Genomic DNA, 25,846 nt, shown 5'->3' on the forward strand with positions numbered 1-25,846 from the left:
TGCAGCACAGGCCCATAGAATGGAATGCAGCACAGGCCCATAGAATGGAATGCAGCACAGGCCCATAGAATACAATGCAGCACAGGCCCATTGAATATAATGCAGCACAGGCCCATAGAATGGAATGCAGCACAGCCCCATAGAATATAATGCAGCAGAGGCCCATAGAATGGAATGCAGCACAGCCCCATAGAATATAATGCAGCAGAGGCCCATAGAATGGAATGCAGCCAGCCCCATAGAATATAATGCAGCACAGGCCCATAGAATGGAATGCAGCACAGCCCCATAGAATATAATGCAGCAGAGGCCCATAGAATGGAATGCAGCCAGCCCCATAGAATATAATGCAGCACAGGCCCATAGAATGGAATGCAGCACAGCCCCATAGAATATAATGCAGCAGAGGCCCATAGAATGGAATGCAGCCAGCCCCATAGAATATAATGCAGCACAGGCCCATAGAATGGAATGCAGCACAGCCCCATAGAATATAATGCAGCAGAGGCCCATAGAATGGAACGCAGCACAGCGCCCCCCCCCCAATAGCTCCACAATCCAGTCATCACTCATTGATAAAAAAAACAAACAAACACTCTACTCACCTTTCCTCCTGCCCCGCGCTGCTCTGGCTCTGGTCTCAGCAGTCGCAGTCTGCCCGCCCGGTCACACAGCAGGTGCGCGATGATATGATGTCATCGTGCACCCGCAGTGTCAGCGGCAGGCAGAGCGGGGAATGATGGGAGAGGAAGCGTCAGCAGACGCTCTCTCCTCCATCATTGCATTCAACTGTACCGGCGTCTATGACGCCGGTATAGTTGAATGCGGGGCCGGGAGTGCGCCGACAGCGGGGGGGAGTGTGCCGACAGCGGCACACTCGAGCGGCCCACTACTGCCACCGGCCCTTCTGGCATTTGCCAGAACTGCCCGATGGCCAGTCCGGCCCTGATGGAAGAGTAATAATACAAAACAGACTAAAGACATGTCCCCAGAGAATCCTGTGAGCAACAGCCCCTTTGGTAAAGACCATAAAAATAGCTCTAAATAAAAAGGCCCACATCTCTCAAACCTTATTGTAGATTTTAAAACTAATTCTCAGGGGAGAAGAGCAAAACAGGAATAAAATAAAAACAAAAACTGTCCACATTTGATCTGGCAAAGGCCTCTTTTTAAAGGGATTGTCATATATGAATAAAGATAATTTTAATCAATCGATCTTTGAATAATAATAATTTCCTCTATTGGATGTGTTTAAACATTTTTTTCTTGTGCTGAGATAATCTTCTTAATGTGTCCCAGCTGTGTACTGGGTAATGGCTGTTTCTGACCGTACAGGGACATGGTCAGATCATACCACAGCTCCTGGGCAGGGGAAGATGTAAAAAGTTTACAGACATTACAGGATCACAAATAATTATTTCTTTGAGGTAAAACATTTTTTAAAAACAGGCAGTGAAATGCTTTACCTCACAGAAAGAATCAGCTGTCATCCCATGCTCTGTTATTTACTCTCTTTTGCTTCCCTCCTGCCCAGGAGATGTGGTATGATCAGACCATATTCCTGTATGACAACACCTAATTATATCCTCCACAAGAGACCATGAAGGGATTATTAACAAAGCACCAAAGAAACTACCTTCACACAAGGCCAGTAAAATTACATATCAACTTTATTAATCAACATAAAAGTAATAATCAGTAATGGGTATCTACCCATAGCACAGGAAAAAAGGTGGGCAACCCAGGTCAGGGCTCCATCAGTAGTGGTATCATAATACAAGCCATAATATAAAAATGCATATTACAATTGTGCAAGTGACCATGTACAGGTATGCAAACAGTAAATAAACAAAATAATAATAGTACAAGTGTATACAATATAATGATATAGTTACCAAATGGAGCGCTCCTGGGGGCCCACCACACCCGACACGCGTTTCGCACCGAAATGCTTCGTCTGGGGGTGGTTGGATACTGGCCAATGATCGTATATATATCAATGGAGACCAATAGGAGAGGTGCTCAAATTAACATGATGATGATAGACTCCTGTGTACAAATGCGCAAATAAACGAATAGACGCTGATGTGATAAAGCGCACACTTACATATAGCAATGGAACAGGAATGGCCGATGACTGGCGCGGCAGCGCATGTGCACTAGCCCGCAATAGATAAGCCCGCAATCCACGTGGACAAACAGCCGCCATCCTACCAGACGGAAACCGAAACTGCACACGCCGCACATCACTGACGCAACATCTGGTGCGTCCTTTCAGGTAGTCGTAGCAACCACCAGAAACATACGGCACCCTGCAGGACACGCTCTGAACTGGTAAATACACCATGCAGGTCCGGAAGTCGCTATAAATTACATACAGCAACGATAGTGACAGTTGCTAAGGACAAACAGCAATCAATAATACTGATACCTATGGTACTCGATCGAAAGATTACCGCCATGCCTATTATAAATAGACCACAACACTGAACAATATAAATAACTGAAAAGTGCGAAGTGAAATAATGAGTGCGCAGTGAAACCGAAATAAAACCATAATCAGAATGCTATAAAATAAAATATTATTATTAGAAACAATCATAATATACAGAAGAACTAAGCAACACAAGTAAAAAGAGTGTGTGTGTGTGTGTATGTATATATATATATATATATATATATATATATATATATATATATATATATATATATATATATATATATATATATATATATATATATATATATATACATACACTATGTTCCAAATTATTATGCAACTGACATTTTTATCGGATTTTCCTAAATGGTTGGTGCAAATGACAGTCAGTCTAATAAAAGTCATCACCCGTTAGAGTATACATCGAATTTTATTGAAGAAACCTCCCAATGATAACAGTATAATCTCCAAAATGAATAAAAACTTTAAATGCACTGTTCCAAATTATTAGGCACAGCAGAATTTCTAAACATTTTATGTTTTAAAGAACTGAAAATGCTCATTTTTGGAATTAGCAGCATTAGGAGGTCACATTACCTGAATAAAAAAATCTATTTAACTCCAAAACATCCTAACAGGCCTCAAGTTACATGTTAACATAGGACCCCTTCTTTGATATCACCTTCACAATTCTTGCATCCATTGAACTTGTGAGTTTTTGGAGAGTTTCTGCTTATATTTCTTCCCTCCCTGAGCTGCTGTTTTGATGTGAACTGCCTCCCACACTCCTAGATCTTTTGCTTGATGATACTCCAAAGGTTCTCTATAGGGTTGAGGTCAGGGGAAGATGGTGGCCTCACCATGAGTTTATCTCCTTTTATGCCCATAGCAGCCAATGAGGTATTCTTTGCAGCATGAGATGGTGCATTGTCATGCATGAAGATGATTTTGCTCCTGAAGGCACATTTCTCCTTTTTATACCATGGAGGAAAGTTGTCAGTCAGAAAATCTATACAGTATACTTTGCAGAGGTCATTTTCACACCTTCAGGAACCTTAAAGGACCCTACCAGCTGTTTCTCCATGATTCCAGCCCAAAACATGACTCCTCCACCTCCTTGCTGACTTTGCAGCCTTGTTGGGACATGGTGCCATCCACCAACCATCCACTACTCCATCCATCTGGACCATCCAGGGTTGCTCAACGCTTATCAGTAAACAAGACTGTTTGGAAATTAGTCTTCATGTATGTGTGGGCCCTATGCAACCATTTCTGCTTGTTAACACTGTTTAAGGGTGGCCGAATAGTAGGTTTATGCACCACAGCAAGCCTTTGAAGGAGCCTACACCTTGAGGTTCGAGGGACTCCAGAAGCACCAGCAGCTTCAAATATCTGTTTGCTGCTTTGTAATGGCTTTTTAGCAGCTGCTCTCTTAATCTGATGAACTTGCCTGGCAGAAATCTTCCTCATTATGCCTTTATCAGCATAAACACATCTGTGCTCAGATACAGCCACAAATCTCTTAACACTACGATGATCACACTTAAGTTTTCGGGAAATTTCTAATGTTTTCATCCCTTCACCAAGGCATTGCACTATTTGATGCTTTTCGGCAGCAGAGAGATCCTTTTTCTTTGCCATGTTACTTGAAAGTTGTGACCTGCTTAATAATGTGGAACATCATTTTTAAGTAGTTTTCCTTTAACCCCTTCACCCCCAAGGGTGGTTTGCACGTTAATGACCGGGCCAATTTTTACAATTCTGACCACTGTCCCTTTATGAGGTTATAACTCTGGAATGCTTCAACGGATCTTGGCGATTCTGACACTGTTTTCTTGTGACATATTGTACTTCATGATAGTGGTAAAATTTCTTCGATATAACTTGTGTTTATTTGTGAAAAAAATGAATATTTGGCAAAAATTTTGAAAATTTCGCAATTTTCCAACTTTGAATTTTTATGCCCTTAAATAACAGACATATGTCACGCAAAATACTTAATAAGTAACATTTCCCACATGTCTACTTTACATCAGCACAATTTTGGAACCAAAATTTTTTTTTGTGACGGAGTTATAAGGGTTAAAAGTTGACCAGCAATTTCTAATTTTTACAACACCATTTTTTTTAAAGGACCACATCTCATTTGAAGTCATTTTGAGGGGTCTATATGACAGAAAATACCCAAGTGTGACACCATTCTAAAAACTGCACCCCTCAAAGTACTCAAAACCACTTTCAAGAATTGTATTAACCCTTCAGGTGTTTCACAGGAATTTTTGGAATGTTTAAATAAAAATAAACATTTAACTTTTTTTCACACAATTTATTTCAGCTCCAATTTGTTTTATTTTACCAAGGGTAACAGGAGAAAATAGACCCCAAAATTTGTTGTACAATTTGTCCTGAGTACGCTGATACCCCATATGTGGGGGTAAACCACTGTTTGGGCGCATGGCAGAGCTCGGAAGGAAAGGAGCGCCATTTGACTTTTCAATGCAAAATTGACTGGAATTGAGATGGGACGCCATGTTGCATTTGGAGAGCCCCTGATATGCCTAAACATTGAAACCCCCCACAAGTGACACCATTTTGGAAAGTAGACCCCTTAAGGAACTTATCTAGATGTGTGTTGAGCACTTTGACCCAACAAGTGCTTCACAGAAGTTTATAATGCAGAGCCGTAAAAATAAAAAATCATATTTTTTCACAAAAATGATATTTTCGCCCCCATTTTTTTATTTCCCCAAGGGTAAGAGAAGAAATTAGACCACAAACGTTGTTGTGCAATTTGTCCTGAGTACGACGATACCCCATATGTGGGGGTAAACCACTGTTTGGGCGCATAGCAGAGCTCGGAAGGGAAGGAGCGCTATTTTACTTTTCAATGCAAAATTGACTGGAATTAAGATGGGATGCCATGTTGCGTTTGGAGAGCCCCTGATGTGCCTAAACATTAAAAAACCCCACAAATGACACCATTTTGGAAAGTAGACCCCCTAAGGAACTTATCTAGATGTGTTTTGATAGCTTTGAACCCCCAAGTGTTTCACTACAGTTTATAACGCAGAGCCGTGAAAATAAAAATTCCTTTTTTTTTTCACAAAAATGATTTTTAGCCCCCAGTTTTGTATTTTCACAAGGGTATCAGGATAAATTGGACCCCAAACGTTGTTGTCCAATTTGTCCTGAGTACGCTGATACTCCATATGTGGGGGGGAACCACTGTTTGGGCGCATGACAGAGCTCGGAAGGGAAGGAGCGCCATTTGGAATGCAGACTTAAATGGATTGGTCTGCAGGCGTCACGTTGCATTTGCAGAGCCCCTGATGTACCCAAACAGTACAAACCCCCCACAAGTGACCCCATATTGGAAACTGGACCCCCTAAGGAATTTATCTAGATGTGTTGTGAGAACTTTGAACCCCCAAGTGTTTCACTACAGTTTATAACGCAGAGCCGTGAAAATAAAAATTCCTTTTTTTTTCACAAAAATGATTTTTTAGCCCCCAGTTTTGTATTTTCACAAGGGTATCAGGATAAATTGGACCACAAACGTTGTTGTCCAATTTGTCCTGAGTACGCTGATACCCCATATGTGGGGGGGAACCACTGTTTGGGCGCATGACAGAGCTCAGAAGGGAAGGAGCGCCATTTGGAATGCAGACTTAAATGGATTGGTCTGCAGGCGTCACGTTGCATTTGCAGAGCCCCTGATGTACCCAAACAGTACAAACCAGCCACGAGTGACCCCATATCGGAAACTAGACCCCCCAAGGAACTTATCTAGATGTGTTGTGAGAACTTTGAACCCCCAAGTGTTTCACTACAGTTTACAACGCAGAGCCGTGAAAATAAAAAATCCTTTTTTTCCCACAAAACTTATTTTTTGGCCCCCAGTTTTGTATTTTCCCAAGGGTAGCAGGAGAAATTGGACCCCAAAAGATGATGTCCAATTTGTCCTGAGTACGCTGATACCCCATATGTTGGGGTAAACCCCTGTTTGGGCACACGGGAGAGCTCTGAAGGGAAGGAGCACTGTTTTCCTTTTTCAACGCAGAATTGGCTGGAATTCAGATCGGATGCCATTTCCCGTTTGGAGAGCCCCTGATGTGCCTAAACAGTGGAAACCCCCCAATTATAACTGAAACCCTAATCCAAACACACCCCTTACCCTAATCCCAACAGTAACCCTAACCACTCCTCTAACCCAGACACACCCAACCCTATTCCCAACCGTAAATGTAATCCAAACCCTAACCCTATCTTTAGCCCCAACCCTAACTGTAGCCCCAACCCTAGCCCCAACCCTAGCCCTAACCCTAGCAATAACACTAGCCCTATCACTAGCCCTAACACTAGCCGTAACACTAGCCCTAGCCCTAACCCTAGCCCTAACCCTAGCCCTAACCCTAGCCCCAACCCTAGCCCCAACCCTAGCCCTAACCCTAGCCCCAACCCTAGCCCTAACCCTAACCCTTGCCCTAACCCTAACCCTAACTCTAGTCCTAACTCTAGCCCTAACCCTAACCCTAACCCTAATGGGAAAATGGAAATAAATACATTTTTTAATTTTTTTATTTTTCCCTAACTAAGGGGGTGATGAAGGGGGGTTTGATTTACTTTTATAGCGGGTTATTTAGCGGATTTTTATGATTGGCAGCTGTCACACACTGAAAGACGCTTTTCATTTGCAAAAAATATTTTTTGCGTTACCACATTTTGAGAGCTGTAATTTTTCCATATTTGAGTCCACAGAGTCATGTGAGATCTTGTTTTTTGCGGGACGAGTTGACGTTTTTATTGGTAACATTTTCGGACACGTGACATTTTTTGATCGCTTTTTATTCCGATTTTTGTGAGGCAGAGTGATCAAAAACCAGCTAATCATGAATTTCTTTTGGGGGAGGCGTTTATACCGTTCCGCGTTTGGTAAAATTGATAAAGCAGTTTTATTCTTCGGGTCAGTACGATTACAGCGATACCTCATTTATATCATTTTTTTAATGTTTTGGCGCGTTTATACGATAAAAACTATTTTATAGAAAAAATAATTATTTTGGTATCGCTTTATTCTCAGGACTATAACTTTATTTTTTTGCTGATGATGCTGTAAGGCGGCTCGTTTTTTGCGGGACAAGATGACGTTTTCAGCGGTACCATGGTTATTTATATCAGTCTTTTTGATCGCATGTTATTCCACTTTTTGTTCGGCGGTATGATAATAAAGCGTTGTTTTTTGCCTTGTTTTTTTTTTTTTTTCTTACGGTGTTTACTGAAGGGGTTAACTAGTGGGGCAGTTTTATAGGTTGGGTCGTTACGGACGTGGCGATACTAAATATGTGTACTTTTATTATTTTTTTTATTTTATTTAGCTAAAGAAATGTATTTATGGGAATAATATATATATATTTTTTCTTTATTTAGGATATTTTTTTTATTTTTTTTTTACACACATGTGGGGAATTTTTTTTTTACTTTTTTACTTTGTCCCAGGGGAGGACATTACAGATCATTGATCTGGCAGTGTACACAGCACTCTGCCAGATCTGCGATCTGCTGTGCAGGGCTGCAGGCTTACCAAGTGTCTGCTCTGAGCAGACACTCGGTAAGCCACCTCCCTCCCTGCAGGACCCGGATGCCACGGCCATCTTGGATCCGGGACCTGCAGCGAGGAAGGAGGTAGGAGACCCTCGGAGCAACGCGATCACATCGCGTTGCTCCGGGGGTCTCAGGGAAGCCCGCAGGGAGCCCCCTCCCTGCGCAATGCTTCCCTATACCGCCAGCACACCGCGATCATGTTTGATCGCGGTGTGCCGGGGGCTAATGTGCCGGGGGCGGTCCGTGACTGCTCCTGGCACATAGTGCCGGATGTCAGCTGCGATATGCAGCGAACACCCGGCCGCGATCGGCCGCGCTCCCCCCGTGAGCGCGGCCGATCGCGTATGACGTACTATCCCGTCGGTGGTCATACGGGCCCACCCCACCTCGACGGGATAGTACGTCAGATGTCAGAAAGGGGTTAATTAGAATCATCTGGAAAACCAATTATCACATGTGTTTAAGATTGATTTCAGTGATACATTGAGCCCTGAGACACAATGCCATCCACGAGTTTATTTGAAAAACAAGACAATTAAATCTTTATCACACTTAAATCCAATTTGCATAATAATATGGAACACAGTGTATATACATTGTAGGGGTTTCACTCACTCAGGTGCGACGGCTGACACTTAGGAGGCAGGTTCCAACAAAAGTTCAGAGGTTTATTGCTTCATAAACCAGTTAGCATAAACAGAAAAACAAATAGCCTTTAACTCAGGCAAAAGGTAAAAACAAGTGTCCATTCCTTCAGGCTCAGACCTGGAGCCTTAACACCCTCTGGAGGCTAGCACCTCCACACATATCCACTGTGATAAGCATTAGCCTGTCTTATATAGAGCTAACCACACCCAGTAACCCATCACATGATTAGCCATGTGGTCTGACATCACCAAAGGTCCTGAAACACATATATATACATGGTTATGTGCAACAAAGAAATACTCCGGGCTACATTACAGCAACAAGCCACCTATGCGACACATATCTCCCGTCGACTACACACCCTTTAGCCATGCTACATACCGCCCCCTCTGCCTAAGGCCGCGGGGCTTGGCACTTTCCCCCACTAAACAAGGGATTCTTGATTGGGCATCTGCATTACCGTGCAGCTTTCCGGCCCTATGTTCCACATGGAAACTGAAGTCCTGCAAGGCTAAGAACCAACGGGTGACCCTAGCATTTCTACCTTTTGTTTCCCTCATCCATCTAAGTGGGGCATGGTCAGATATTAGTCTGAATTTACGACCGTACGATAGTACCGTAACGTGTCCACCGCCCACTTTATGGCCAAACACTCTTTTTCTATGACTGAGTAGTTCTTCTCAGATGAGGACCGCTTTCTACTCAGATAGAGAACAGGATGCTCCTCCCCATGTAGCTCTTGGGAAAGGACTGCTCCTACCCCAACATCCGAGGCATCTGTCTGAAGAATAAATTCTTTCTTGAAGTCCTGGGCCATCAGAACGGGCTGCTTACATAGAGCCCCGTTCAACTCTTGGAAGGCTGACTGTCTCTTCGGACCATTTAACCATCACCGATTTTGTCCCCTTTAGCAGATCAGTCAGAGGCGCAGCCACTGTGGCGAAGTTCGGGATGAACCTCCTGTAATATCCCACGATTCCCAGAAAGGTTTTAACTTGCTTTTTGGAGAGTGGTTTCGGCCATGTTTGGATTGCCTCCACTTTCCTGATTTGGGGCTTTATTTCTCCACGACCGACTATATAGCCTAGGTATTTAGCTTCTTCCTTACCCAAGGCACACTTCTTCGGGTTTATTGTAAACCCCGCCTCTCTTAGAGCATCAAACACCGCTTGGACTTTCTCCAGATGACTCTCCCAGTCCGGGCTAAAGATGACGATATCATCTAGGTAAGCAGCAGCGTAGGCCTTATGGGGTGCAAGGACTCTATCCATAGCCCTCTGGAAGGTCGCCGGAGCTCCCTGTAGGCCAAACGGCATCCGGACATACTGGAAGCATCCATCAGGTGTCGAAAAGGCCGTCTTCTCCTTGGCTTCCTGTGCCATGGGGATCTGCCAATACCCCTTTGTCAAATCCAAGGTGGATATATATCTGGCATGCCCAAGCCTTTCGATGAGCTCATCAACGCGGGGCATGGGATAAGCATCAAACTTGGAGACCTCATTCAACTTCCGATAGTCGTTGCAAAACCTCCACTCTCCATCAGGTTTTGGGACCAGGACAATTGGGCTCGACCAACCGCTCTTGGATTCCTCAATGACTCCAAGCTTTAACATACGCTCCACTTCCTTGGAGATAACTTCTCGACGAGCCTCAGGAATACGATAGGGCTTCACGTTCACCCGCACATGTGGCTCTGTTAGGACCTCGTGTGTTATGACCCCAATGGCAGAGGGTCTCAGGAATAAATACCAAGTCTGCAAACACAAAAAACCAGCTCATAGGGCAGTGGTAACTGGGCTGACCATATATCTAATCCTAGCACCACAAATAGAAGCAGCCGGGGAACGTGCCTACGTTGGTTCTAGACGTCTCGCTCCAGCCGGAGAACTAACTAACCCTAGAAGGGAAAAGAAAGACCTTTCTTGCCTCCAGAGAAAAGACCCCAAAAGTTGGATACAAGCCCCCAACAAATAATAACGGTGAGGCAAGAGGAAAAGACAAACACAAGAATGAGCTAGGTATTTAGCAAAGAGAGGCCCACTAGCTAATAGCAGAATATAGTAAGATGACTTATATGGTCAGCAAAAACCCTATTAAAATATCCACGCTGGATATTCAAGAACCCCCGAACCGTCTAACGGCCGGGGGGGAGAACACCAGCCCCCTAGAGGTTCCAGCAAAGTCAGAAATCACATTTAGTACAAGCTGGACAAAATAGTAGCAAAGCAAGTAACTCAAAAAACAAAGAAGCAGGACTTAGCTTAATTTTGCAAGAGCCAGGACAAGCAGACAGGAGCAACAGAAGGATCTGATTACAACGATGCCAGGCACTGGACTAAGGATCCAGGAAGTTAATATAGCGACACCCCTGGACTAACGACCCAGGTGAGTGCCAAACAGAAGAAAGACAATCCCAGAGTCATACCACTAGTGACCACAAGAGGGAGCCAAAAAGTCTAATTCACAACACTCGTGCTCTATGACCTTCGTGTGTCCTGGCAACTCTGAAAACAGGTCCCTGTTTTTCTGGAGTAACTCGCGGCACTGCTGTTTCTGGGTCTTTGATAGTGTCTCCGCTATAGTAACCGCTCCAACCTCACCTTCTGGGTTGCTTAACAATGATGGAGTTACTGTCGGCTCTCTATCTTGCCACGGCTTGATGAGGTTGACATGGTATACTTGGATTGGTTTCCGTCTTCCTGGTTGGTGAATTTTATAATTTACTTCACCAAGTTTCTCAACAACCTCATATGGCCCTTGCCATTTGGCCAAGAACTTGCTTTCCACCATCGGAACTAACACAAGAACTCGGTCTCCTGGATTGAACTGCCTCACTCTTGCAGACCGGTTGCAGACTCTGGCCTGAGCTTCTTGTGCCTGGAGGAGGTGTTCTTTCACGATAGGCATCACCTTTGCAATCCTCTGCTGCATCAGGGCCACATGCTCAATGACGCTTCTGTGGGGCGTGACTTCGGCTTCCCAGGTTTCCTTGGCTATATCCAGGAGTCCTCGTGGATGTCGGCCATATAGAAGCTCAAACGGTGAGAACCTTGTGGAGGCCTGTGGAACTTCACGAATGGAAAACATCAGATAGGGTAAGAGACAATCCCAGTCTCTACCGTCTTTCTCTATAGCTTTTCTCTGCATGCTCTTCAGTGTCTTGTTAAATCTCTCAACAAGGCCATCTGACTGGGGATGGTACACCGAGGTCCTCAACTGGGAGATTTTCAGGGCTTTGCATAACTCCCTCATCACCTTGCTCATGAAAGGTGTCCCCTGGTCAGTCAGGATCTCCTTCGGCAGACCTGTCCGGGAAAAGACATGGACCAACTCTCTGGCTATACTCTTCGAGGAAGAATTTCTCAAGGGAATTGCCTCAGGATAGCGTGTGGCATAGTCCAGGATGACTAATATATACTGATGGCCCTGGGTTGATTTAACTAAGGGACCAACCAAGTCCATGGCAATTCTCTCGAATGGCACCTCAATAATGGGCAGTGGCACAAGGGGGTTCCGGAAATGAGGAGTGGGAGCAGTTAGCTGACATGTAGGGCAGGACCTGCAATAGTTCACTATTTCCCGGTGACACCCAGGCCAATAGAACCTCTGCACAATCCGTTCCTGTGTTTTTTCCACCACTAGGTGTCCACCCAAGATGTGTGAATGGGCCATGTCCAACACCTTCCGTCTATATGGACCCGGCACTACCAACTGCTCTACCAACTCCTCCCTTATTTTCGTGACCCGGTACAACAACTCCCCACTCATCAGAAAATGGGGAAATCTTGTGTCTGCCCCCGGCTCCTGTACCACCCCGTCAATAACTGTGACATTATTAAAGGCTTCCCTCAGAGTGGGGTCCCTATGTTGGGCAGTCCCAAAATTTTCACCGGTTACCTCTAACTCCATAATGTCAGATACAGGGGACACTTCCTCCTCATCCCCAACCAGAACACAAAAAGGAAACCTGTCTGTCTCTGGGAGTGGCGACACCCTTCCAGGGTTCATTGGTTCCCTACTCTTGCTAGGGAGCTCAGAACCTTTTCCCCACAAATCCCAAAAGAAACAGAAATCCCGTCCAATAATTATAGGGTGCAACAAGTCCTGCACGACGCCGACTATGTGGGACTCAGTGCCACATGCCGTTTCAATGTCCACCCTGGCCAAAGGGTAGTCCTTTGCATCACCATGTATGCACCGCACTCCGACCTTCTTTCCCGGGAGCAGGTGGAGAGGAAAAGTGGCCCTCACCAGGGTCACTAGGCTCCCCGAGTCTAACAGTGCCGTGACTGCTCGACCGTTCACCTTTACGGGACACGCTTGAGGTCCCTCGTTGGGCGGAGAGTTCACACTGCAGGCTGGATACGCATAGTATGAACAATGGCGTCCCATGCTGCAGTCCATCTGCTCAGTGGTCTGGGAACAATGGGCAGCTATATGTCCTGGCCTGTGGCACCTCCAACAAATAATATCACCCGTAGGGACCTTGGGCACCACCTCCCCCGCCCTTTGTGACCTTGGACACGCCACCCCTTTTTGGGACTCAGCAGCTTTCTGGGACCCCCAGTACGGCATGGGCTGCCTCCCAAAGGAGCCTTCCATCCCTTGGTACCTCTTGACCAGTCCGATCAGTTCATCGGCATTCTGGGGATCACCCTGGGCAACCCAAGTCTGTATGGACCTCGGGAGGGAATGCACAAACCGATCCATCATCACCCGTTCTACCATCTGTGCAGGCATAGAGGACTCTGGCTGCAGCCATTTCTGGACTAGGTGTAACAGGTCAAACATTTGGGAGCGAGGCAGTTTGTCCCGGTGATAGGCCCAGCAGTGAACTCGCTGTGCCCTAACAGTCAGTGTCACCCCCAAACGTGCGAGAACCTCGGCTTTCAATTTGTCATACTCCTTGGCATCCTGCAAGGTCAAATCATAGAATGCCTTCTGAGGTTCCCCCGTCAGGTAAGGTGCCAACACCTCTGCCCACTGCTCTGGCGGAAGTTTTTCCCTCTCAGCGACCCTCTCAAACACCGTCAGAAAGGCCTCAACATCATCTCCGGGAGTCATTTTCTGTAATGCGCGTCTTACCGTCTTCCGGACGTGGGTGTCATCAGCCAAACCTGGGGTTGGGGCGCTCGTCTTGCCCTGGATGGCGGTTGCCAGAAGCTGCATCTGCTGCCGTTGCTCCTGCTGGCTCTGCCGTTGCTCCTGCTGGCTCTGTTGTATCTGCTGCATCAACAGCCTGTTGGTCTCCTGCTGCTGTGACTGCAACAGCCTGTTGGTCTCTTGCTGCTGTGGCTGCAACTGGACCAGGTGTTTCAGCAGGTCCTCCATTTTCCCCGGCAATGCTTGCTGGCTTACAGCCGACTTGACCCAGGACATTCAAAAATAGACTTACGTCTCCACTGGGAACGCTGCCCGCACGTCTACCACCAATTGTAGGGGTTTCACTCACTCAGGTGCGACGGCTGACACTTAGGAGGCAGGTTCCAACAAAAGTTCAGAGGTTTATTGCTTCATAAACCAGTTAGCATAAACAGAAAAACAAATAGCCTTTAACTCAGGCAAAAGGAAAAACAACTGTCCATTCCTTCAGGCTCAGACCTGGAGCCTTAACACCCTCTGGAGGCTAGCACCTCCACTCATATCCACTGTGATAAGCATTAGCCTGTCTTATATAGAGCTAACCACACCCAGTAACCCATCACATGATTAGCCATGTGGTCTGACATCACCACAGGTCCTGAAACACATATATATACATGGTTATGTGCAACAAAGAAATACTCCGGGCTACATTACAGCAACAAGCCACCTATGCGACACATATCTCCCGTCGACTACACACCCTTTAGCCATGCTACAATATTATATATATATATATATATATATATATATATATATATATATATATACACACTATATAATTGTCTAAGGGTACTTCCGTCTGTCTGTCCTTCTGTCTGTCTGTCGTGGTTATTCGTCCGCTGATTGGTCTCGCCAGCTGCCTGTCATGGCTGCCGCGACCAATCAGCGACGCGCACAGTCCGGAAAAAAATGGCCGCTCCTTACTTCCCGCACTCATTGCCCGGCGCCCGCATACACCCCTCCTCACACAGGGTTAATGCCGGCGGTAATGGACCGCGTTATGCCGCAGGTAACGCACTCCGTTACCGCCGCTATTAACCCTGTGTGTCCCCAACTTTGTACTATTGACGCTGCCTATGCGGCATCAATAGTACAAAATGTAATGTTAAAAATAATAAATTAAAAAAACCCTGCTATACTCACCCTCTGTAGTCCGCTGAGCCGCTCGCGCCGCCCGCCATATTCCGTTGCAGGTTGCGGTGGCAAAGATGGTATGCCAGAAGGACCTACCATGACGTCACGGTCATGTGACCGCGACGTCATCACAAGTCCTGCGCGCCTGCGCGGAAAGGACCTGACGTGACGTCACGGTCATGTGACCGCTACACGGTCATGTGACCGCTACGTCATCACAGGTCCTGCGCTCAGACCAACCCTGGGACCGGAAGCTGCCGTGGACTACAAGGGGCTCTAGGAAAGGTGAGTATATGTTTATTTTTTATTTTTTAACCTGTGACAAACGTGGCTGGGCAATATACTACGTGACTGGCCAATATACTACGTGGCTCTGTGCTGTATACTACTTCGCTGTGCAATATACTACGTGGTTCTGTGCTGTATACTACGTGGCTCTGTGTTGTATACTACGTCACTGGGCAATATACTACGTAACTGGGCAATATACTACGTCGCTGGGCAATATACTACGGCGCTGAGCAATATACTACGTCGCTGGGCAATATACTACGTGACTTGGCAATATACTACGTGGCTGGGCAATATACTACGTGGCTGGGCAATATACTACGTGGACATGCATATTCTAGAATACCCGATGCGTTAGAATCAGGCCACCATCTAGTGTATATATATATATATATATATATATATATATATATATATATATATATATATATATATATACACTGTGTGTGTGTATATATATATATATGTGTGTGTGTGTGTGCGTGAAAATGGCATAAAATGCCAGTGTATAAAGGGGCATATATGGATATAAGACATAGACATATGCCAAACATTAAATTTAAGAACAATACATAATAGATTATTCAAAAAAAGTGAATATGCACAATGTAACTACATACAAAACCCATATGACACAGTACAAAAATATAAATATCCATTTTTATGCTCTAAAAGCAAGATAAAATAATGCATAAAAATACATGGGCACATGCACAAAATTGTAGCCATACACGGGAACCAATCAGGCCAAAAAAAATAAATAAATCTACGGAGGTAGATACAACTAGCATAAAGAAATGCCATACTCCGTTACAATGTTCACTGTTCCATAGAAGTCCAAAGGAGAGCACCAGCCCTGAAAACCTAAAATAAAATAAAAATAAGAATGAAGAACAAAAAATAATTAATGAAAAAAGAAAATGAAAAAAAGTTTTTTTATTTATTAAAACTATAAAAAAAACAGCTAAAAAAACCCCCAGTCAACAAGACTGCACAAAATGAGAATAATACATCCAAAATATGATGGGGAACCCAGAGACAGTATTATATATATATATATATATATACACAGCTCTACATATATCCCAAAGAAGGCAAGGGACAAATAGGGGGCTAACTGGGCAGGAAGGGAGTATAACTATTGTGATTGTTAAGGCACAGTGGTGTAATGGTGTCCAACTTAAAAAAACACCTAGCCTCCCTCTGTGCCAACATCCTCTTCCAATTTTCCCCTCTGAGTCCAATAAAAACTCGGTCGATGCCTTTGACACACAATCCCTAAGGCCATGTGCACACGTTCAGGATTTTTAGCGTTTTTTTCGTGTTTTTTCGCTATAAAAACGTGATAAAAACGCGAAAAAAACGCTAACATATGCCTCCTATTATTTACAGTGTATTCCGCATTTTTTGTGCAAATGTTGCGATTTTTTCCGCGAAAAAATCGCATCGCGGAAAAAAAAGCAACATGTTCATTAAAAATGCGGAATTGCGGGGATTCCGCACACCTAGAAGTCCATTGATCTGCTTACTTCCCGCACGGGGCTGTGCACACCATGCGGGAAGTAAGCAGATTATGTGCGGTTGGTACCCAGGGTGGAGGAGAGGAGACTCTCCTCCACGCACTGGGCACCATATAAGTGGTCAAAAATAAAGAATTAAAATAAAAAATAGTCCTATACTCACCCTCGATGTCTTCCCGCCTCTCAGCTGCATGCTGCCGCTTCGGTTCCTGTAGCTGATGTGCGGTGAAGGACCTGCGATGACGTCACGGTCTTGTGACCGTCCTGTGATTGGTCGAGACCGGTCATGTGACCGCGACGTCATGGAAGGTCCTGCGCGCGCACACCATCTATACGGAACGGACGCCGGTGAGGATATCAGCTGTCTGCGGGTGAGTATAAGCATTTTTTTTATTTTTTTTATTATTTTTAAACATTCTATCTTTTACTATAGATGCTGCATAAGCTGCATCTATAGTAAAAAGATGGTCACACTTGTCAAACAGTATGTTTGACAAGTGTGACCAACCTGTCAGTCAGTTTTCCAAGCGATGCTACAGATCGCTTGGAAAACTTTAGCATTCTGCAAGCTAATTACGCTTGCAGAATGCTAAAAAAACGCGAAAAAAACAGAAAAAAAACGCAAAAAAAAAAATGCGGATTTCTTGCAGAAAATTTCCGGTTTTCTTCAGGAAATTTCTGCAAGAAATCCGCAACGTGTGCACATACCCTTAGGATCACACCCATGTAAGGCCTTAAAATGCTGTGGGGTTGGTTTCAGCTTGTGCGGGTCAACTTCTGTTGATGCCCCCTCGATGTCCAACACATGCTCCTGTACTCTCCTACGGAGCTCTCGTGTGGTCATCCCAATGTAGATGAGACCACACGGGCAAGTGGCGTGATAGATCACAGCCTTAGTTGTGCATGTGATGGTGTATGTGATTCGATACACTCTATCCCCCTTAGAGTTAGAAAAATCAGAGGCTGTTTGGATATTACGACAGGCCATACATTTACCACAGCTAGTACACACCCACTCTGGGCCCTTAGCTCCAAAGATGAAATTAGGGCCAGGTCCTTTATGATAACTATGTACCAGCTGGTCCCTTAAATTGTGTGATCACCTATATGTAATGGAAGGACTAGGTCCAACACACTTGGCAATGGTTTTATCTGTCATGAGCACCGACCAGTGTTTGCTAATGGCCCTCCTGATGTCCTCACTCCTAGAATTGAAATCCAAGATACAACGTACCTGGTCCATATTCCTATCCATTTTCCGTTTCTGCAGAAGGGTATTCCTTTCACTATGATAAGCCCTTTGGTAGGAGCGACAAATCGTCTTCTTTCTATATCCACAATCCTTAAAACGTATACATAAGTTCTGAGCCTGTTTTTCAAATAATTCATCATTAGAACAAATCCTTCTCGCACGTAAAAATTAATAAAAAAACAATCCACTGAAACATATAGAAATATCTCCAAGGGGCAATTTGCCCCATTGATAGACTTCTCATAGATATCTCAGGACACTCCGAATACTATGAATCCTACACACGACCAAAAAGGAGTACATGTCCCACTTAATTAACCAATTTAAATATTTTATTAATAAATACAAAATCACAAAATCAATATAAAACAGACATGAAAAAGGCTTCAGACAACAACTCATGAGGGGGAAGAACGACACAACTGCAATAACGGAATAAATAAGTGAGCAGACCTAGTAAGCGTGTAGTCCAAATTCACCAGTATCCACTATAACAGGTAAAACCCCATAATAGGGTTGGATATCTGTGAATGTACCATACACTCTATATACCAGCATAAACAGGCAAATCCTGAATCTCTAATACTCAATTAAGCATGGTACAAGAAAAAAGATATACGGACCCCTTTAAAGGACGCTCAGCTTACCCATAGTAATATCCGTCAGTGTGCGCTCCACAGCAGCCCCAACACGCGTTTCGCGTGGGCTTCTTCCGGGGGACGTAAAAATTGTCCGGTCGGGATATTCTTGATCAAATGATGTGGGTGCTGTGAGGATGTATGTAAAAGGGAATTAACAGATGTTTCTTTACGAAACAAATCCGTATGAATAACTCCGTCATTCCCAACAATAATGGAGACATCTAAAAAAATCAATTTTACTAGTTTCATATTTGTATGTCAGTTTGATGTTCCTGACATTGGAGTTTAATTCGCTGATGAACAAGTTCAACTCTTCCTGTGTCCCCTGCCAAACCATAAGGACATCGTCAATATATCTCCCCCATGAGACGACCCCATGGCTCAAAGGATGTGGATTGGTCTGAAAAATTTCCCGCTCCCATAATCCCAAAAATAAATTAGCATAGGAGGGCGCACAAGACGCCCCCATTGCAGTACCTTGTAACTGAAGAAAAAAGGAATCCCGAAATAAGAAAAAATTGTGCGTGAGAACAAAATCCAAAGCCTTAATCAAAAACACACATAAATCCTGATCCAAACCACTGTTGTTTAAGAAAAAGGAAGTTGCTTCTAGACCATCCTGGTGTCGAATCGAGGTGTATAACGACTCGACATCACAAGTGACTAGAGCCATATTCTCCTCCAATTGTAAACCATCTAACTTTCTCAGGACATCTGTAGTGTCCTTGAGAAATGACGGTAAAGCTTCCACCAAGGGTTTCAAATAGAAGTCAATTAGTTTGGAAATTGGGTCGCATAAACTATTGACCCCTGACACTATGGGCCTACCTGGAGGTCTGACCGGATCTTTATGTATTTTTGGTAGAAGATATATGCTCGCTACAATTGGGTCATCATTCCACAGGCCATCCCTCTGTTTGGATGTCAAAACACCATTGGATACAGCCTTCTCAAGTAGATCAAAGAGTTCACTTCTGAATTTGGACAGGGGATTAAATGTAATCGAGAGCGATCATCCTTCCTCCTTTGACTGAACCGCATATGATTCTGTTCACCCATATTAGAAGATGAAACCAATGTACCGGTACTAGATGTACTAGCCACTTCAGATACAGGTCCTCCCTTGTCTTGAATATTAACATGACTCCATCTATATACTTTGTTCTCATTTTTATCCTGAAGATCTCGTTGAAATTTCTTATTTTTACTGGCAGAGATTTCTTTCTCCCACTCGTCACAAAACCCATCAACATCTTTCTTAAAAATATCAAATTCTTCCTGAGTACATTCTTTCTGAAGTTTTTTATAGATCTCATCGATCTCCAAACCCAAATCATTAATAGACTTCTCATTGATGTCAAAATGGTCATAAAAGTCATAGAGCACGTGTGGCATGCCGCCTCCCAGCGAGTTCTCAAAGAAACATCATTAACTGGAAAAGAAGGAAAAATCTGGACTTGTAACCCTCTTGAGATAAGGTTTCTAGATATATAATTTTCAAGGGACATCTTATTCCACCATATTCGAGTGCGACGATTTAAACAAATTCTTAAAGGTTTTTTTCAGTGCAGTCTGTGCCCATGTATTTTTATGCATTATTTTATCTTGTTTTTAGAGCATAAATATGCATATTTATATTTTTGTACTGTGTCATATGGGTTTGTATGTAGTTATATTGTGCATATTCAGTTTTCTTGAATAATCTATTATGTATTGTTCTTAAATTTAATGTTTGGCATATGTCTATGTCTTATATCTATATATGCCCCTTTATACACTGGCATTTTATGCCATTTTCACACACACACACACACACACACACACACATATATATATATATGTGTGTATACACTCTTTTTACTTGTGTTGCTTAGTTATTCTGTATATTATGATTGTTTCTAATAATAATATTTTATTTTATAGCATTCTGATTATGGTTTTATTTCGGTTTCACTGCGCACTCATTATTTCACTTCGCACTTTTCAGTTATTTATATTGTTCAGTGTTGTGGTCTATTTATAATAGGCATGGCGGTAATCTTTCGATCGAGTACCATAGGTATCAGTATTATTGATTGCTGTTTGTCCTCAGCAACTGTCACTATCGTTGCTGTATGTAATTTATAGCGACTTCCGGACCTGCATGGTGTATTTACCAGTTCAGAGCGTGTCCTGCAGGGTGCCGTATGTTTCTGGTGGTTGCTACGACTACCTGAAAGGACGCACCAGATGTTGCGTCAGTGATGTGCGGCGTGTGCAGTTCCGGTTGCCGTCTGGAAGGATGGCGGCTGTTTGTCCACGTGGATTGCGGGCTTATCTATTGCAGGCTAGTGCACATGCGCTGCCGCGCCAGTCATCGGCCATTCCTGTTCCATTGCTATATGTAAGTGTGCGCTTTATCACATCAGCGTCTATTCGTTTATTTGCGCATTCGTACACAGGAGTCTGTCATCATCATGTTAATTTGAGCACCTCTCCTATTGGTCTCTATTGATATATATACGATCATTGGCCAGTATCCAACCACCCCCAGACGAAGCATTTCGGTGAGAAACGTGCGTCGGGTGTGGTGGGCCCCCAGGAGCGCTCCATTTGGTAACTATATCATTATATTGTATACACTTGTACTATTATTTTGTTTATTTACTGTTTGCATACCTGTACATGGTCACTTGCACAATTGTAATATGCATTGTTATATTATGGCTTGTATTATGATACCACTACTGATGGAGCCCTGACCTGGGTTGCCCACCTTTTTTCCTGTGCTATGGGTAGATACCCATTACTGATTATTACTTTTATGTTGATTAATAAAGTTGATATGTAATTTTACTGGCCTTGTGTGAAGGTAGTTTCTTTGATGCTTTCTTTTTCATATTCCTGTACGGTAAGACACAGCCATTATACTGTACAGTACACAGCAGGGGCACATTAATAAGATTATCTCAGCACAGGAACATTTTATATATACACATCCAATTGTGAAAATTATTAATATTCCAAGATGTAAAATCAAATTTAAAATTAACTTTGTTTGTGGCAAAATCGTTTTCAGTTCCCTGAAGGGAGGGGGAAGACCTGAATACTTATGAGCAGTTAGGGTACCGTCACACAGTGCCATTTTGATCGCTACGACGGTACGATTCGTGACGTTCTAGCGATATCCATACGATATCGCAGTGTCTGACACGCAGCAGCGATCAGGGACCCTGCTGAGAATCGTACGTCGTAGCAGATCGTATGGAACTTTCTTTCGTCGCTTGATCACCCGCTGACATCGCTGGATCGTTGTGTGTGACAGCGATCCAGCGATGTGTTCGCTTGTAACCAGGGTAAACATTGGGTAACTAAGCGCAGGGCCGCGCTTAGTAACCCGATGTTTACCGTGGTTACCAGCGTAAACGTAAAAAAAACAAACAGTACATACTCACATTCCGGTGTCTGTCCTCCGGCGTCTCAGCTTCTCTGCACTGTGAGCGCCGGCCAGCCAGAAAGCGAGCACAGCGGTGACGTCTGACGTCACCGCTCTGCTTTCCGGCCGCTGTGCTTACACAGTGCAGAGAAGCAGAACGCCGGGGGACAGACACCGGAATGTGAGTATGTACTGTTTGTTTTTTTTACGTTTACGCTGGTAACCAGGGTAAACATCGGGTTACTAAGCGCGGCCCTGCGCTTAGTAACCCGATGTTTACCTTGGTTACCCGGGGACTTCGGCATCGCTCCAGCGCCGTGATTGCAACGTGTGACCGCAGTCTACGACGCTGGAGTGATAATCATACGATCGCTGCGACGTCACGGATCGTGCCGTCGTAGCGATCAAAATGGCACTGTGTGACAGTACCCTTAGAGAAAGTCTTTACAATATGTTTCGTTAACCCTGTATGAGACTTTCATCTTGTATTTGCACCTTTTTTTTAAAAAAGCCCGGAAATAAGCCCAAAGTCCATTGTGTTCACCTGGAAATCTAGATGCATGAAGGTGTCTATGCATACAAAAGCATTGTGTGTAAAATGGCCATGCTAGATTTGCAGTATTTACAGGATCCGCACCGTAGTCTCCACTTGTACAACTCCAGTGATGCATAGAGGAAGCTGCCTTGTTTATAGAAGACTATCTGAATAAAGCGTATTCACGTGGAATGCTAGCACAGGAATTTGACTAGACACTGAATTTAGCAGAGAAAGGAGAATATCAAGCTTGTTAGTCATAAAGTACATTAAATATTCATCCACATAGAGTCATCAATATGTTTTACACAAAGTTCACTCTGCTAGTGTTATAGTGTAGTTAATTGAGTCACATGTTGTTAGAAGATTAATCATACAATGCAAAGATCATTGATCCTACACAAGCATTGGAGCTAGGGAACAAATCAGTGTCCATAGTAGAGTTGAGCGAATATGTTTGGGTTCCCTCTTATTCGGCAAGCTATAGCGCTTACCGAATAAGCTGCAGAGGCAACCCAGCTTCCTGGATCGCGCTGGCCGATCAGTTGATCTGCTCCGCAGCTGCCTGTGTCGCCGCTGTGTCACTGTCACAGCACATTCATGAAGAGCCCAACAAGCAGGCTCGCCATGCATGTGCTGTGACAGTGACACAGCCACGACATATGCAGCTGTGGCACCGAACAGCTGATCGGCCAGCGCGATCCAGGAAGCTGGGTTGCCTCTGCAGCTTATTCGGTAAGCGCTATAGCGTGCCGAATAAGAGGGAACCCGAACATATTTGCTCAACTATAGTCCATATTAGTTGTATATACACAACAAAAGTCAATACACATATAGTGCTATAGACTTTATGGCAGAACTATGGAGCTGTACAGCGATATGCATAGAACCTTTCATATACACTCCTTAACATTAAATTGAGAGTCCTAAGTGGTTGATACCTTTTAATGGCTAACTGAAAAGATGGTAACAAATTGCAAGCTTTCGAGACTACATACGTCTCTTCATCAGGCAAAGACTAAGACTAAGCTTGCAATTTGTTACCATCTTTTCAGTTAGCCATTAAAAGGTATCAACCACTGAGAAAAATATTTAGAATTGAGAGTCCTATCTACTGGCTAACACGGTACCAAGATATATTTCTTTCCTGTAATATTAAATTGTAACACCAAGAATGTAAAGTCATAGAATTATGAAAATTACAGGATCAATAGACATGTTAACGATATGCAAATTATGAAAAAGTTAAAAACAGTGATTTATTTAGTATCGATTATGAGTACCATGTGCTGAAATATACGCACTTAACCACCTTGGCATGCTATCAATGAGGTTACTAATAGTTGTCTGAGGAATGTTATGCCTAGCTAAATGCACTTAGGCATGCAACTCATCAATTTCTGCTGCTGGCTGCTCTCTTTGCAATTGCCGACCAATGACATTGCAAATGTATTCGATGAAAGACAAGTCAGGAGATGCTGCAAGCAATTATAACACATTTAGGACACACAGGCTGCTCACAGAAACCATTGCCATGTTGTCGTGTTCCTTTGGAGAAATGGCCTTAACACTGGTTCTATGAACAAGTAAATGTAGCGCTGAGCTGTTAGTGTACCTGAAATGAAGACTTGAGAAGTATGGCTACTGTATATTATGCCATGGCACACCATAATCCCAAGAGTAGGGTTAGTGTATAATTCCCTCGTGAAGGCCGCTTCATGACGTTGTCTATGTGATCTCCAGACCAATCACTGATTATCATTGTTTCCAAGACAAAGTGGGACTTGTCACTGAAAATAAAAGACTTTCATTCCAGCCTCTGTTGTCACATTGCTTTTTATCATAATAGCTTTAAGTATCACTAAGATAGCATGCTTAACTGTAGGCAGGGTATTATTTTTAGGGTAAGCTTAATTTGCTCACCTCCAGACATACTATTACTCACATGTCCAGAATACAGTGCCAGGCCTTGCTCTCTTACCTAGTGCTCCTTTTGCACTGGTTTGTGCTGAGTTAATTTGGTAACCCAGTAAACTCCTCTGACATAAATATCCTGGTCCTTCTAAGGCCAGCAAATGCAGATGCCAGCTGCCTAATTATTCAGGAAACAGAGTTACAATCTACCACAAGTTTAACAGGAATTTGCCTCATCATTCACCTTACTGAGCTCCAGACAGGTGTTTAATCTTCACACTAGCAATCTCTTGTTTCTAATCCAACAATCTGCAAGTACTTCCCAGCTCAGTTCTGTGAATCCCAGTGCTATTGTACTCAACTGTGGTGCAACAAGAATTGATCTCTTCTGATACTGGTGTTATGGACTGACCTGGTTTGGAGTAATGATATTGCAAGCACTAGGGGTAGCACCGGCAGGTAGCGTAGTCAGGGACAGCCAAGGAGTCGATACACAGGAACAGCAATGTAGTTTGAAGGAATAAGCAGTAATCGTAGTCAGAAAAACCTGAGGTCAATATCAGAAAGAGTAGTGTCATTTGAAGGAATAAGCAGTAATCATAGTCAGGAAAGCCAGAGGTTGATATCAGGAACAGCAGTGTCATTTGACGGAATAAGTAGCGGTTGGAAGGAAGCTTGACTAGAGGCTAGTAGCTCAATAATCAGGCAAGGAAAGGAGAGCAAGGTCAGGTTTAAATAGGGTGTGCAATCAGGATGAGCCAATCAGGAACTCAGGGTGGTAACTAACAGGAAACTCAAGGTGGAGACATCAGCAACAATATAGGTACAAGTATTTCTGTAAGCATGGAACTGTCCAGCTAGCTTAATGGCTCAGAGGGAAGAGCTACCATCTGGTGCACAGGAGCTGCTGGGTTCGAATCCTGACATCTATTATTGTCCACACCTCTATCTTTGTAAGTAAGGTACTGACTATTCTTCATTTCTGCTATTCATGAGCTGCCCTCTGCTCCTGTAAGTAACCACATCTCAATGGGAAGTTATCAGTGTGCCTATATATCTACTATTCCCGTGTGTAACAGCATCTCTGCAAGCAAGTTACCACAATGTCTATACATCTATTTTTACCGTACGTAACCACATCTGTGCAAGTTGTCAAGTTGTCAGATTGTCTACACATCTACTGTTCCTGTGTGGTAAGGCACATTTGATACAAATAGAGAAAAAAGGTCCAGTACATCCAAGCTAGTGTGAACAGGTGCCAACCAAAAAACATATCACTATGAAAAACTATAAGGTTGCATCATGAATTA

Source organism: Ranitomeya variabilis, chromosome 6 (assembly GCF_051348905.1).
Source record: "Ranitomeya variabilis isolate aRanVar5 chromosome 6, aRanVar5.hap1, whole genome shotgun sequence".
In the NCBI taxonomy this organism is placed as follows: Eukaryota; Metazoa; Chordata; class Amphibia; order Anura; family Dendrobatidae; genus Ranitomeya; species Ranitomeya variabilis.